Source organism: Heloderma suspectum, chromosome 11, assembly GCF_057233095.1.
Source record: "Heloderma suspectum isolate Gila_16-S chromosome 11, 16-S_ref, whole genome shotgun sequence".
NCBI lineage: Eukaryota > Metazoa > Chordata > Lepidosauria > Squamata > Helodermatidae > Heloderma > Heloderma suspectum.
In genome coordinates, this window is record NC_139468.1 from 23,493,863 (window position 1) to 23,510,264 (window position 16,402).

General features: G+C 44.5%; 1 protein-coding gene across 1 annotated transcript in view; it reads left to right on the forward strand.

Annotated features, from left to right (window-relative positions):
- Positions 1-747: 747 nt before the first annotated feature.
- The window catches only part of PDE8A (phosphodiesterase 8A), a 233,260-nt gene continuing 217,605 nt past the window's right edge, over positions 748-16,402 (forward strand). The window contains exon 1 of the mRNA XM_084817234.1: positions 748-922. The gene's annotated coding sequence lies outside the window, so the exon portion shown is untranslated. The remainder of the gene's footprint in view (positions 923-16,402) is intronic.

A 16,402-nucleotide genomic window follows, 5' to 3' on the forward strand; every position in this document is an offset into this window, starting at 1 on the left:
AGATAAAGAGGGGGATGGGGGGCTCAGCATAATGCACAGGTTTTAGTGGGCATACAATGGGTTATTTTGAGATATATTTGCTATTCGCTGCCTTGGAATCTACTGGATGAAGGGAATATCCAACAATTTAAATAAATAAATAGATTTCTTCTTTTCATTCCAAGGTTCTTCTCACCCGAACAGCAATATTGACTTCAGCAAATACTAAGCTTAAATGTACATTCAGTTTATTACCTTTAGTGACGTGGAAAGGATTGGTTGCTGGGCAACCTTGCATCTAATATGAATATATATATATATATATATATATATATATATATATATATATATATATACACACACACACACACATATACACACACACACTCACACACACACACTAGAATAGCTCTGAGAAGAGAGGAGTGGCTAACCTATTGAATTACCTCTGACTTGGGAACTTGCTCTCCTGAAGTATCTGGTCTTATACAGTCCCATTGAGAAACAAACTGGGTTTGTTTGTTTGTTTAAAGGTGGTCTGTAGATTTGCAGAATAAGATCACAGAGGGGTTTAGTCTGACTACAAGATCTGTCAATCTTGAGTAGAGAGTGAAAACATCCAACCTCACCTGACCATGTTGCACACTCTTTAGCAAATCTATGAAGCGTGATTTGAAAATCTAGGATTAGACCAAGAGGACATTTGAAAGAACGAAAGAAAGCGAAAGAAAAGAAAACAACCTCTGAGTTCCTTAGCAGAAGCAGTTCAGTTCAGTTCAACTGTCCTACTCCACTGGAGAGGGTTTCCGTCTCTGCCTTTTGGGGTGGGTTCTTTCATGTTTATTGTGGAAATTCAAGCTTTTCAAGTCAAGAAAGCATGGAAGAAAATGAAGGCATAGCAGCTTTGGAAAAGAGACGTGTTCTCAGAGGCCCTTGATACAAGGTGGGGAAAAAACAAATTGTGTATATTTCTCTGAATTTTACAACAGGGGAAAGGGAGAAGAAAGAGAATGGCATGAAAATTGCTGGCTTAAGTTGTGTCATTGAACCTATGCATGTCTACTCAGAAGTAAGTCCCACTGATTTGAATGAGGCTTGCTGTTAAGTAAGTGTGTACAGGATTGCAGCCACAGTGACATAAGATAAGAAGCAAAGAGTAGTCAGGGAATATTTGATTGGGAATGATCTGGAGAGATCTGGTTAAGAGAGGATTGATTGGTTCACTTAGTCGCTGTATTTTAAGCTAAGAAAATAGGTATCTCCCCTTGTATTTGGGACTTGGAAACCAAGCCAGACAGTCAGCCAACCAGTTTACCACAGTCTGGCTGTGCATACACAACCCTGAATCAACAGCTGTAAACAGTGCTATTTTCTATTCTTTTTCAAATAAAACTTTAAAAACACCATGAAACTTTAAAAGGCAATCTTGAGGTTGCCATCACATGCTAGGTGGTGTTATATCTAATGTAGCAACCTGTCTGCGGTTGTGATGAATGCAGTTTCTTTCAAATTTATGCTTTTGTCGGACTCTACCCCCCACCCCCCAAACACACACACACACACACAAAAGCACACAAAAGCATCTTATGTTAGGTGTTGAAACCGGAGCCTTGCTCCTTTAGGGTTCTGACTGAAACCCGGAGCAGATTCACTGCCCCACTAACAATGGAGCCACCAGCTTCCACTGCCAGAGTCATTTTTAAGGGCCAATGAAGTCTTGTTAAACTGTTGTAAGGAGTTCCAGGTAGAGTTGAGCATTAATGGATAGTTTGTGCAGCAAGCCCATGGCAGCAAAGTGATCCATTAGCAAACCTCATCCTCTGAGGGTAATCCCAATGACGTCGGCAGGACTACTCCAGAGTCTGTGGTTTGAAGACGCTGCATTAAGAAAACATCAATTGGAGTTTGACCATCTCCTTGAAAGGTCGACAGATTGTGCCTGTTTGTTTATTCATGGGCATTCCTTTTGTGTGCATTTCCCCCAGTACTGTATAATTTGGAATTGCCATCTGGCTAGTTGTAAAAAAAATGGCCATAACGTTTCCCAGGCTAGAGGCGAGGAACACTTTGAAATCAGGACAGGGTTACATGATTTTCTACAGTGCTTCTGTAAAAGAAGTAAGGGATTGGCTCCTTCGGGAGAGGTAACAGCCCTGTCATTGCACAGTGCTGCCAGATTCTTTTCTGTGCTTGGTTGTGCCTCTAATCTAATCTGACTGTTTATAATGACCTTGTCCTCGGTTCACCTATTAGCACAGTGGCAATTTTGACAGCTAGTTTAAAAAAAGAAACCAGTATGGAGTGGGGGGAGGCAGTATGAGGTGGGAAGAGAACCCCTCCCCATATTGTTTCCTATGAGTGAGAAAACTGACAAATTGCCAATTTGGACAGGTTAAAGTGTTTATATTAATCTCATCCTGTTACATGAGTTAAAAAGATTAAGCTTTCAAGAGCTGGGCGCATGATTTTGATTTTGTTTTGTTTTACTCCCCTGTTAAAAAAACATTTATTTGTTGTTGAGTGAAATGGTGATGGCCTCTGACCGCATAGAGACTTGGGTAGTTATGCAACAAAAAAATCTTAATGTGTATTTAATCCTCCGAGTGCATCAGCTGAAGTAATACTCGTGTGTGTGTGTATGTGTGTGTGCGTGTGCGTGCGGGCAGGCATGCCTGTGAATCATACCTGTAGGAATTAAAATGGGTGTTTCCTGAAGACGGCACTAGAAACAGCGTTTTTTCCTCTTGGGTAACCAGATCTTCCTCACATGTGCAGCGTAAATCACTATCCACAACTTGATATGATATATGTTAGCGTGATCCCCCTTCAAGTGACATGTTTAGATATGACAATAATATTATGCATGCTGAGTTAGGAATAATTCCCACTGAAAACACTGGCCCACGTCACACGATCACCCTGGCTTAATGAAGGTATCGTGGCTTGTTTAGGCTGGGGTGTGTGCTGGGCGCCATTTGCCCAGTTACCCACCTGGTTGCAACTTATTGTGTTGTCCGAACCCAGTCAGCAAGGCTTGTTTGAGGGGGAAACAACCCTCAAATTACCCAACAATAGACCATGGGTTATTTGAGGGTTGTTTCCTCCTCAAACAAGCGATCCCTCCTGGGTTCGGATGACACGACAAGCTGCGACCAGGCAGGTAATTAGGTGCCTGGTGCATGTTGGCATATGCCATGGCTTAAATAAGCCATGGTGGCTTGTTTAAGCAGTGGTGATCATGTGAACTGGGTCATTGTGAAAACATGCTTCAAGTCAGGCTGCAGGTGGACTTTGGGAAGCCACTGTTCCTTATCTACGGCCTGCCAACCCACAGAGGGCAAATACTTGAGATTTAAGTGGGCATTGATGTGTGCGTAGGGGTGGCCACTTATGAATTGCCAGAAAAGAGGGAATGCATCACCAGAAAAGAGGACACCAATGTACATAAAATCTGCATATGCTAATGTGTGTGTGTGTATCCAAATCTAGAAATAATTATAATTTAAATAGAAATGCAGTAAATGTGTGGTGTAGTGGCTAGGGTGTTGCATCTAGGAGATCTGGGTTCTAGACCCCACTTGGCCAAGAAGGTCATGTTGTGAAGGTGGAGAGGAGGAGGATCATGTACATCACCTTGGGCTCTTTGGAGGAAAAAGAGGTGGAATATAAATGTAACAAATAAATAAATGAACTAATAAATCTCACCAGAGTGGGAAAGACTGTGAACAGGTGACCTGTGGGGCTACTGTTCATTCTGCTGCCCAGATGCTAACTGTGGATGGGCGACAGTTCTTTCTCTTTAAATCAGATGTGGACAGGACACGCCTTCAGAGAGAGGACACCTTCAAATAGAGGACTGTCCTCTGGCAGCCCTTCAAACAGAGGACTGTCCTCTGTAAAAGAGGGCACATGGCCACTGTGTGTGTCCTCAAGGTTTAAGGTACTGTGTGATTGCAAATTTTGGTGTGGGGGGAGGCACAATTCGCAGTGAGATTTAATGGCCTGCTCTGAATATATCAATCAGTAGTTCTGTAGGGGTTCTGTTGACTGAAACTAGAGCAAGTCAAACTGCATTTTCATAAGTTCTAAAGGAACTTGCAGATTGTTTAGATAAGAAGTTTAGTGATTAACTTACTGAAATATCTGATCTTGAAGAATAACAAACAAACACAGTTCTGTTTCCACAGCTTACTGGATAATTAGTTGCTTCAGTGTTTTGGTATAGCTTTCCAAGCATCCTCTTTTCCACCCATACAGTTTTTCCTGCCCAGGATTGAGGCCCTAAAATATAATGGTTTTCCCTCTCTGCAAAAACATCTCCTGGATTCTGTCTCTTGGTCATGCTACAGTTTGACAGAAAGTTGAGGGGATATTGGGAAATGGCTTTATACGCAGATTAATCCCCCCACAGGAGCCGCCATTTTGGATTTTCTGCCCAAGGCACCTATCTAATGTATCCTGTCCCAATCTGCACTCCTCTTCTGCTCCTGTGTTAGTTTCAAATTTAGTACCTCAGTAAACTGGTTTGACTCTCCTTACCTCAGTGTCCCTTAGCCAATGTTTCACAACACACTCCCTCTGGGCTAATGTCCAACTCCTTCTCTGTTGCTTTTATCAAGGGTTTTAATCTTTTTGGTTGGTTTGATTTGTAATTTGTTTATGCAGACGTGCGCGTATTAACATAGTTTCACGAAACAGACCTTTTTTCACAACTTTCTGTGCATTTTGCTGAGTCTTTGAAGGGTCAAGTTGCCCATGTATTTCTTAGGCCAGGTTTGGACATAACGCTAAATGCTTTCAACAGCCTTTCAGTGCTGGGTCCAATACGTAAGTAGTTGCACTGCTTCTCAAAAGGGACCTCTCCAGCCAGTCTCAGAGGCAGTAGGCCTATGTGCACCAGTCACCGGGGAACACAGGCAGGAGGGTGCCATTGCACTCTTGTCCTGCTTGTGGGTTCCCCATGGGCAGCTGGTTGGCCACTGTGTGAACAGAATGCTAGACTAGATGGACCCCCTTTGTCTGAATCAGCCTGGCTCTTCTTATGTTTTCATGTGGAATGTTTATAACCAGTGAAGTTCTGCAAAATCTTTGTCCCTTAGTCCGCCAATTTACTTTTCACGTTTGTAGTGAGTGGCACACATTCACTTATGTGGGAGAAAGTATAAAGGCACACCTGGAGATGCCACTGAGGTGGGAGCTAAGCCTGCTTCCTTCTCTTAGTGCCCTCCAGCCATTAAGAACTAAGCCCACTCCTCTCCACATAGCTCCATCCTGGGTCCAGTATTCGGTCACACTAGAGCAGCTTGCCCCAAGCTTGTGGACACCAGTTGCGTTGGTTTACAACTTCCATAATTCCCACCCACCATGGCCAATGGTCATACTGGCTGGGGATTATGGGAGTTGCAGTTACAACACACCTGGAGGATGCCAGGTTAGGGAAGGCTGTACTAGAGTAGGACACAATTATATGATCTTGAATGTTCTCTTAAGGATCCACCCCCACAACATTTTTGGCCTGGAAGATTCCTTACAGCAGGGGTCCCCAACCTTTCTGGACCTGTGGGCACATTTGGGAATTTGATAAACTGCTGTGGGCACCACCACAAAAAGGCTCCCTTGGAGGATGTGGATAGTCAAAAGTGAGCTACAGAGGGGTGAGGGAGAGAAATAGTAAGGCTAGAGGCTAGAAGGTAGGGGGTAATAGCAAGACAAAGGGGTTTAGGGGAGATAAACAGCAAGGCTAGAGACTGGTGGGGGGAGAAACAGTGAGGTAAAGAGGATGGGAGAGAAACAGCGATGTCAGAGGCTGGGAGGGAGAGGGAAACAGCAAGGCAAAGGGGTAGAGGAAGAGCAAGGCTAGAGGCTGGGAGGGGGAGAAACAGTGAGCTAATAAGGAAGGAGGAATAGCAAGGTTAGAGGCAGGGGGAAATAGCGAGGCAAAGTGGTAGTGGCAAGAGAAAGAGCAAGGCTAGAAAGGGAGAGAAAGAAGCCTGCTCTAACATTTTTCAATGTTTTTCTTAAAATGTTTTTTTTTAAGGGGGCAGGAAAGGGAGAGCTTTATGGGTGTCGTTGGAGGTCCCCGCAGGTGCTATGGTGCCCATGGGTGCTGCATTGGGAACCCCTGACCTACAGTTGTGGGGATTAGCTGAGTGGTGGCTGTCCTCAGAGATGGCTATAGGTAAGGGGCCTTGCCTTTCTCTCCCCACTCTTTAAGGAATGTGTTGATTCAGAGGTCTGTGAGAATGATAGAAGCAAGTTCTGTGTGCAGCAGTCAGTCTGTGCTGGAACTGGATCTGAAAGGAGGCAGAGAGCTGACTTTGCTCTCTGCAGGAAATCCGATAGAACTGTGGGTTCCCCTAAATAACTGATAGGGGAGCAGGAATCTTTGCAGTGTTAATGCCATGAACCCTCCTCTTATGTTTAGCCTGTATACATGTGTAAAGAAACTTTCTGGGCTTTTAATCTACTGCATCTACTTTCAGTTTCATCACAGAATTAAGATGCCAGCACTACAGGAGGAGCATTTCCTTTCTTGCTTCTCCACTGCATAACCTCTAGATGGTACTGTGATATAGCAGAATTGCACAAATACGTAAGAGAAAATTGTGGTTTCTTCCAACATCAGAAATAATACCCATTTCCCCTGCTCTAATAAAACTCACGGAAACAGAGACAAAACTGGAGGGTCACATCATTGACTAAAGAACCCATAAACAACTGTGGGTAGGGAATGCTGAGTGCACAACAAATGCCTTGTGTAGAAAAGCTCTAGATCACGCAAACGCTATAAATCTCCAGTGACCTATTTCCAAGAAAACTGAACCCTGGATAAGTGCTGGAACCCATGACATTTCTCACCACTCAGAAGTGGGGTGCACATGCATTCTCTCTCTCTCTCTCTCTCTCTCTCATTTGTTACATTTTTATCCTGTCCTTCCTCCACAAAACTCAGGATGACACTTTTGGTTCTCTCATAATGGCTGGGCCAGTGCCAGGTGGGTTGCTGCCAATGCCTGTGATTTAACAATGAAGAGTCTGACCCAGAACACCAGAGGTTCTGGTGCTCCCTCTGGGCCAATGATGGTTCTGTCGCCATGACCCAATATCTACCACATTCCTGTGTCTTATACCTAGCCAACGATTCATAGTTCAGAAACTCTTGTATCTGAAAGATCAAGTTCCCTGTCCCACCCACATGAACATGGGGTTTCTTAAAGGAGCAAAATCCAAATAAATGTTGTGTGTGTTCAACTATAGCTGCTTTCCAGGTTAAAAAAAATATTGGTAGCTTGGCCCTGTCAGAACAAAGCTTCAAAGTATACAGGATGATATGATTTATCCCAGTGCCTTGGAAGACCTCCAAAAATTCAGATCAACAGAGATTTGGGTTAATAGGAGGGACATTTACACAAGGCTGCACTTGACAGGTGGATAATCAGGACAGAGAATTCCAATGACCACAGGGGTTTCCCCAGAATTCCTGTGTACTAAGGGGATATGGTAGCCGTGACAGCTGAGTAGACCATTCTGTGCTATTATTAGCAAGGCTGGAAGAAGTCTCCAAAGGGTCATCCATTCTAATGTCCCTTATTGCCCACAGAGAAAGCATTCTACCCATCAGCTCTCCACACACCAATAAATACTAGAGTTTAATAAATCAATAAATACACATCAATAAATACACATCTTTCCATTGCTCTGCAGCCTCCCAGGCCACCTGCACTTTCTGAACTGAAAAAGCCCCATGGGAGGAATTGCCTCATGACGTCTTCCTTGTTGATGGGTTTAACTGAAGTGCAGGAAGCCAAGGAGGCTACAGGCTGCCAGAGAGATGACTGTCCAATGAAAGACAGGGCACTTGTATGCACTGCTCAGCCACCTCATACACAAGGTAAGTACAAGAACCCCAAACCCAACCCATGAGAATTTCTCCGAAATTTCTCCTTCATTGAATTTTGAAAGCAATTTTTTCTTGACTGTTAGAGCAATACGACAATGGAACCAATAACCTAGGGAGGTGGTGGGCTCTCCCACACTGGAGGCATTCAAGATGAGGCTGGACAGCCATCTGTTGGGGATGCTCTGACTTGGATTCCTGCACTGAGCAGGGGGTTGGACTCAATGGTCTTGTAGGCCCCTTCCAGCCCTACTATTTTATGATTCTTTTCTATCAGATTGAATGAGAATGGTCAAAAAAAAAGTGCGAGAAATTTTTGGCACAGCACTAATAAATACATGAGACAACCAACCATGACGAGGTGTCCCCTTTTACAGAGCACAGTCTTCTATTTGAAGAGCTGCCAGAGGACCATCCTCTATTTGAAGGCATCTCCTATTTGACAGTCTCATGAGTCCAATTCAAGATAATGAACATAAGAACTGTTGCCCACCCACAGTGAGCACCTGTACAGCAAGTTGAAAGGACGGGCACACGGGTCACCTAGTCACAGCCTTCCACACCTGTGGTGAAGATGTGCTGTATTCCTTTTTAGATTACAATAATTATTTCTACATTTGCATCTCTGCATATAAATTAGCCCATGCAGATATTATGCAAATCAGCGTCCTCTTTTTTGGTGATGCATTTCCTCTTTGGGGGCAATTCATAAGTGGCCACCCTAAACCATTGCCACATCTCAACAACAACAACTGAAGTAATCTTGGCATCCATAAGAAAAATTCCCAACCCCACGATCGGGTAATAGCCTGAAGTCAGTAAGCTTTTATTGTAACTTTCCAAGGAAAAGAACTATATTCCAGGGATGCAAATTCCCAGACATTCAATTTCAGAATTAAAAGCCGGAATACCTTTATTAGACTAGAGGGAGGCTTGGAGGGCAGCAACCAAGGAGAAGGCCTTCTTGGTGGTGGCCCCCCATTTGTGGAATAATCTCCCTGGAACCAACATTGTCACCTTTTCTGCACCAGGTTAAAACTGCTCACTTCTCTCAGGCGTTTGGCAGCATATAAGGAGTCTCTTTGATTGTCTCTGGCTGAATATTTTAAATTGTTTTTAGGGATGGGGGAGAATTTCTCTCCGAAACTTCGGGGGGCCGAGCGCCAACGCATTCGGTCCTCCGAAGGTTGTTCAGGGAGAACTTCTCTGCCCCCCGCCCCCCCCGGGATGGGACTTACCTTTCACGAATGTCCCTCCCGGCGGCGGGTCCCGGCGGCAGTTCGGCAGGTCTTCGTCAGGGGCGGGGGCAGCAGCCGGTCTTTCGACCGGCTGCCGCCGCCGCCATTACAAGCAAAGTAAAAAAAAACAAACGCCCCTGTGATAGGCTACGTAACGATTAACGTAGCCTATCATGGCTAGATTTGCAAAGTCAGCCATGATAGGCTACGTTAATCGTCACGTAGCCTATCACGGGTGACTTTAAAAAAAAAAAAGCGCGTACGGCTAATGGCGGCCCCCATAGGGAGCCGCCATTCACGTTCCTTATTTGGTCCCTGTAGTCTACGTAAAGATTTACGTAGACTACGGCGAAAATAAGGACAACGCAAATAGCGTTGCCCTTCTTTTTGCCGTAGTCTACGTAAATCTTTACGTAGACTACAGGGACCAAATAAGGAACGCGAATGGCGGCTCCCTATGGGGGCCGCCATTTGCATACGCGCTTTTTTTTTTTTCAAAGTCACCCGTGATAGGCTACGTGACGATTAACGTAGCCTATCACGGCTGACTTTGCAGATCTAGCCGTGATAGGCTACGTTAATTGTTACATAGCCTATCACAGGGGCGTTTTTTTGTTTTTTTTTTCTTTTGAAGTTCGCGGCCGGGGAGATGGGGCGTTTCTCCCTGGCCTGAATTTCGGCCGGGCGAGGCGGGAAGCCTCCCCCCCGGCCTGAATTTCGGCCAGGCGAGGAGGGAAGCCTCCCCCCCCGGCCTGAACTTCGGGGGGAGCAGCAAAGTGCCTCCCCCCCACTGCGAAGCAAGCTGCGAGACCAGGTAAGTGACTTTCGTGCACCCCTAATTGTTTTAGATATATGCTGTTGTGTGTGCTGTTTGTTCTATCTCATTACATGAATGGTTTTATACTTCATATAATGTATTTTAATGGTTTTTAAATTTTTGTTAACTGGCCAGAGAGCTTCGGCTATGTGGTAGTATAGAAATATAATAAATGAAATGAAAACGCACAGAATAGTGAACAAGCTTTTGAGTTCTCCAGAACTCTTTGTCAGGCTCAATGATAAGCAAAGGTGAACCCCTGGGGGTGGTAAAGAGAGAATAGAAGCGTAAGGGCAAAACCAATGCATGTTTAGACAGCAAAAAGTCCTACAACTCCTAGCGTTCCCCAGCCAGCATGGCTGGCTGGAGAGTGCTGGGAGTTGTAGGACTTTTTTCTGTCTAAACACCCATAGGATTGCACCCTAAAGTGGTTGTTGTTGTTGTTGCTCGGTAGATCAGTCGTGTCCGACTCTTCGTGACCCCTTGGACCATAGCACGCCAGGCCTTCCTGTCCTCCGCTCTCTCCCGGAGTGTGCTCAAGTTTATATTCATTGCATCGGTGATGCTATCTAGCCATCTCATCCTCTGCCGTCCCCTTCTCCTTTTGCCTTCAGTCTTTCCCAGCATCAGGGTCTTTTCCAGGGAGTTTTCTCTTCACATTAGGTGGCCAAAATATTTGAGCTTCATCTTCAGTCTCTATCCTTCCAATGAGCAGTCAGGGTTGATTTCCTTTAGGATGGACTGATTTGACCTCCTTGCAGTCCAGGGGACTCGTAAGAGTCTTCTCCAGCACCACAGTTTGAAAGCATCAATTCTTCTGCGCTCAGCCTTCCTTGTAGTCTCACAGCCATACGTTACTATTAGGAAAACCATAGCTTTGATTATACGGACCTTTGTCGGCAAGGTGATGTCTGTGCTTCTTACTATGCTGTCTAGGTTTGCCATAGCTTTCCTCCCAAGGAGCAAGCATCTTTTAATTTCATGGCTACAGTCACCGTCTGCGGTGATCTTGGAGCCCAAGAAAATACAATCTGTCACTGCTTCCATTTCTTCTCCTTCCATATGCCAGGAAATGATGGGGCCAGATGCCATGATCTTCGTTTTTGTAATGTTGAGTTTCAAACCAGCTTTTGCACTCTCCACTTTCACCCTCAACAAAAGGCTCTTTAGATCCTCTTCACTTTCTGCCATTAGGGTGGTATCATCTGCGTATCGGAGGTTGTTGATAATTCTCCTGGCAATCTTAATTCCGACCTGTGATTCATCCAACCCGGCATTTCTCATGATGTATTCTGCATATAAGTTAAATAAGCAGGGCGACAATATGCAGCCTTGTCATACTCCTTTCCCAATTTTGAACCAATCGGGTGTTCCATGTCCGGTTCTTACTGTTGCTTCTTGACCCTCATACAGGTTTCTCAGGAGACAGGTAAGGTGGTCTGGTACTCCCATCTCTTTAAGAATTTGCCACAGTTTGTTGTGATCCACACAATTAAAGGCTTTAGCGTAGTCAATGAAGCAGAAATAGACATTTTTCTGGAATTCTCTTGCTTTCTCCATGATCCAGCGAATGTTGGAGATTTGATCTCTAGTTCCTCTGCCTCTTTGAAACCCACCTTGTACTTCTGCGGGTTCTCAGTTCGCATACTGCTGAAGCCTAGCTTGTAGGATTTTGAGCATCACCTTGCTGGCATGTGAAATGAGCGCAATTGTGTGGTAGTTTGAACACACTTTGGCGTTGCCCTTCTTTGGAATTCGAATGTAAACTGACCTTTTCCAGTCTTGTGGCCACTGTTGAGTGTTCCAAATTTGTTGGCATATTGAGTGCAGCACTTTAACAGCATCATCTTTTAGGATCTTAAATAGCTCAGCTGGAATACTGTCATCTCCGCTAGCTTTGTTGTTAGTAATGCTTCCTAAGGCCCACTTGACTTCACTCTCTAGGATGTCCGGCTCAAGTTCAGTGACCGCACTATCACGGCTCTCAGGGACATTAAGATCTTTTTTCCTGTATAGTTCTTCTGTGTATTCTTTCCACCTCTTCTTAATCTCCTCTGCTTCTGTTAGGTCCCTGCCTTCTTTGTCCTTTATCATGCCCGTCTTTGCACAAAATGTTCCCTTGATATCTCCGATTTTCTTGAAAAGATCTCTAGTCTTTCCCATTCTATTGTTTTCCTCGATTTCTTTGCATTGTTCATTTAAGAAGGCCTTCTTGTCTGTCCTTGCTATTCTCTGGAACTCTGTGTTCAGTTGGATATATCTTCCCCTTTCTCCCTTGCTTTTCGCTTCCCTTCTTTCCTCAGCTACTTGTAAAGCCTCTTCAGACAGCCACTTTGCTTTCTTGCATTTCTTTTTCTTTGGGATGGATTTAATTGCTGCCTCCTGAACAATGTTATGGACCTCCGTCCATAGTTCCTCAGGCACTCTGTCTATCAGGTTTAATCCCTGAAATCTATTCCTCACCTCTACTGTATATTCATAAGGGATATGATTTAAGTCATACCTGAATGGTTTAGTGGTTTTCCCGACGTTCTTCAATTTAAGCCAAAATTTTGGAACAAGAAGCTCATGATCTGAGCCACAGTCAGCTCCAGGTCTTGTTTTTACTGACTATATGGAGCTTCTCCATCTTTGGCTGCAAAGTACATAATCAATCTGATTTTGATATTGACCATCTGGTGATGATGTCCATGTGTAGAGTCGCCTGTTGTGCTGTTGGAAAAGAGTGTTTGCTATGATCAGCGTGTTCTCTTGGCAAAACTCTATGAGCCTTTGTCCTGCTTCATTTTGTACACCAAGGCCATGCTTGCCTGTTATCCCGGTTATTTCTTGACTTCCTACTTTAGCATTCCAATCCCCTGTGATGAAAAGGACATCTTTTTTTGGTGTTAGTTCTAGAAGGTGTTGTAGGTCTTCATAGAACCGATCAACCTCAGCTTCTTCGGCCTCAGTGGTTGGGGCATAAACTTGAATTACTGTGATGTTGAATGGTTTGCCTTGGATTCGTACTGAGATCATTCTATTGTTTTTGAGATTGTACTCCAGTACTGCTTTTCCCACCCTTTTGTTGATTATGAGTGCTACTCCATTTCTTCTAGGGGATTCTTGCCCACAGTAGTAGATATGATGGTCACCTGAATTAAATTCGCCCCTGCCTGTCCATTTTAGTTCGCTGATTCCCAAGATGTCGATGTTCAGTCTTGCCATCACATGTTTGACCACCTCCAGCTTACCTTGATTCATTGTTCTTACATTCCAGGTTCCTAAACAATATTGTTCTTTACAGCATCAGATTTTCTTTTCACCACCAGGCACATCCACAGCTGAGTGTCCTTTCGGCTTTGGCCCAGCTGCTTCACTTTTTTTACTTGGAAATACCCTCTGCTCTTCCCCAGTAGTATATTGGACACCTTCTGACCTGAGGGGCTCATCTTCTGGTGTCATATCTTTTAGCCTTGTGATACGTTCCAAGGGGTTTTCTTGGCAAGAATACTGGAGTGGGTTGCCATTTCCTTCTCCAGTGGACCACATTTTGTCAGAACTCTCCGCCATGACCTGTCCGTCTTGGGTGGCCCTGCACAGCATAGCTTATGGCTTCACTGAGTTACGTAAGCCCTTTCACCACAACAAGGCAGTGATCCATGAGGGAGACCCTAAAGTGGACTCGATGACAAAGTAGCAAAGTCTACGCTGCTTATTCACATCTTGCATATTTCGCATAGAATATAAATTTGCTGCCTGGGTTAGTGGGCACATTTCCAGCCCTAGATATTCTGCACTGCATGACATTTCATAGCTTGCTTGTCAGCCATCTATTTATAATTGTGAGTGCAATTCCTCGTTCCATGAATTGCCAAAAATGACGGCTGGAGATCATTGTGAGACACTCTTTCCATTAACAGGACGTCGGAGTAAGCTGAGTGTGCCATCTTTTTGTGGCAGTTAAACCTGATGCGCTGCACCTAATTGAACTTGACAGTAGAGATTAATGGTGGTAAACGGCCAGCAAACCTTTATCATCAGAAGATTGTCTCGGTTGCAAGCCGCTGCAAACAATTTCAGGAAGCAATTGTTGCACTGACTCTATTGTCCTGACGTAATTGTGCGTGGCTTTCCTTTTTAGAGGGTAACTAATTTAAAAACACTTTGGCAGCTTCTGAAAGCCTAAGTCAGTTGGCTTTGTTTTGGGCACATTCACATGGCAACTTTGGAGAGGAACAGTTGCACATCCAAAACTCATAGGCCCTCTCCTCCTCCGGTTCTCCTTCCTTACACATAAGGGTTCCTTGGGTTATGAAATCCCTAACCTCTCCCAAGCCATCCACAGTGCAGAAGAGGAAGTGGGAAGAGCTGCAGAACGAAGAGAACATTAGGACATAAGACGAACCTTGCTAGATCGGACCAAAGGCCTATGTAGACCAATGTTCTTTTCCCACTGTGGCCAGACAGCTTTTTGCAATTATACACACTTTGGTATATATGCTCCCCTGATACTGTGCTGCTTCCAGGTTTGGAAAGCCCTTGGGCAAGACACCCTCAATGGGCCTCCTTGCTCAGTGAGTCAACCTTGTCACCACCATGGTCCCCAGCTGCTATTGCTCCTCCTCCTCTCCCTCATCATTGCTCCCACGTGCTTGATTGACAGGCAGAGAGCCAGTGAGCCAGCAGGCTGGGGCATCTACTGCTCCTCCTTCTCACCACCTCCAGTGTCTGGGGCAGACTGACAGACAGGGGAACAAGCAGGAACTGTTACATTGGTGAAACAGAGGAGCAGCTCCAAGGGGGCTCTTGTCAGCGGGCCCCTGCTCAGGTATGGGCCCTCAGCAAGTGCCCAAGCATGCCTACCCTTGACACGGGCCCTGCCCTAATATACATACTTTCATATGCATTTTTTTTTACTGGAGAACTCCATTGCAAAACTCAGACAACTGGGGGTTTTGAAGGATAACTGAGTTTCGGTTTGCATATTGGTTTGAAAGTGTGGAATTAGGTAACAGTATGAACAAGTTTCTTCCACACCATAACTCTCAGTCCCCGTCCCATGGTTCTACAGGGTTCAAGATAAGGGTGGGTTGGGCCCAGACTTAATCATATTTTGAGTAGACCCATTGAAATCATTGGGGCTTAAGTTAGTCATGACTAACTAGCCATGATTAACTTAAGTCCCCTTGATTTTACTGTGTCTGTGCGAAGCCAATGATTTCGGGGGGGGGACGGACTTAAGATGCTGCTTTGGAAACTAAGGGTGCAATCCTGCGCATACTTAGGCAGAAAAAGTCCTACAACTCCCAGCATTCCCCAGCCAGCATAGGACTTATTGTAGGACTTATTTTTTGCCTAAACATGCATAAGATTGTGCCTTAAATGTCTGGGTTAGAAAATGTCCTTTTTTTTGTTTGATTTGTTATGCAGCCTGTCTGCTTCACCTAAATTGTTTTGCAATTCTCCAGCCTAGTTTTTAATAAGCTTTTAAATTTGGACCCACTCCACTGGGAGGGCAGGTCAGATCACCAGAGCAGATCACCCAGTCATTTTTGAGTTCCCAGTCCTGACTCAAGGACACTGCCAATCTTTGCTCTTTGAGGAGGCCTTGAGTTCAGAAGACTGTAAATGCCAACATGACTGCCCAGAATCGGAGTCAGTGGCAATCTATCATGCACAGAGTTCCCTTGTGGGCTGATGAAGATTTCTTGGCATAATTGTGGCAGCTAACGCTAGAAGGATGAAATTGCAACAGATTACATCAGAACTTCTCCCAAGTGTAAGTGATCATCGTTTACTCTTAATTATCAGGATCCCTCATTACAAAGCGTTTCTGTTTTGGTACCAGAGACCAAAGTGTACACATTTTAAACCAGGCACAATGCGAGAATAATTTAATCAATCAATACAAGCTTGCTGAATGCAGTCACCTGGAACAGAAGAATCTGAGTACATGCTTAGCATAAAGTTATTTTTCCAGCATCTGTCCATCTCGGCTACTTGATTCCGTCCTGTTGATCTGATTTCAGACCAAACATGTACAGCCTTTCCTAGCTCAGCCTTTCCCACCCTGGTGTGCCCTCCAGATGTGTTCAACTACAATTTCCATCATCCCCAGACAGCAGGGACAATTTGGAGGGGATCAGATTGGGGAAAGGCTGCCCCAGGTAGACAATAGCATGTCATTCAACCCCAGAAAAAATATCATAAAATATTTCAAATGCAGCTGTTATTCCTGTTCCCCTCCCCAAAACACACAAGGTAATCTTTGATTAGCTCATGCAAAATGAAATTTCCTCATTGGCTTCCTTTATAATAGCTTCTTTGAGTACGTAAGTACTTAACCTGGTTTATTTGAACTGAGTCACTTAATGCTGCAAAGATACCTGATTGGCAGAAGTAATGAAAATGTCCTGTTCTTTGTGTCCATCAACTTGATTTAATATGTATGCTGTGGGATTATTTAATTTTCTACCACTCTTCAAGTAC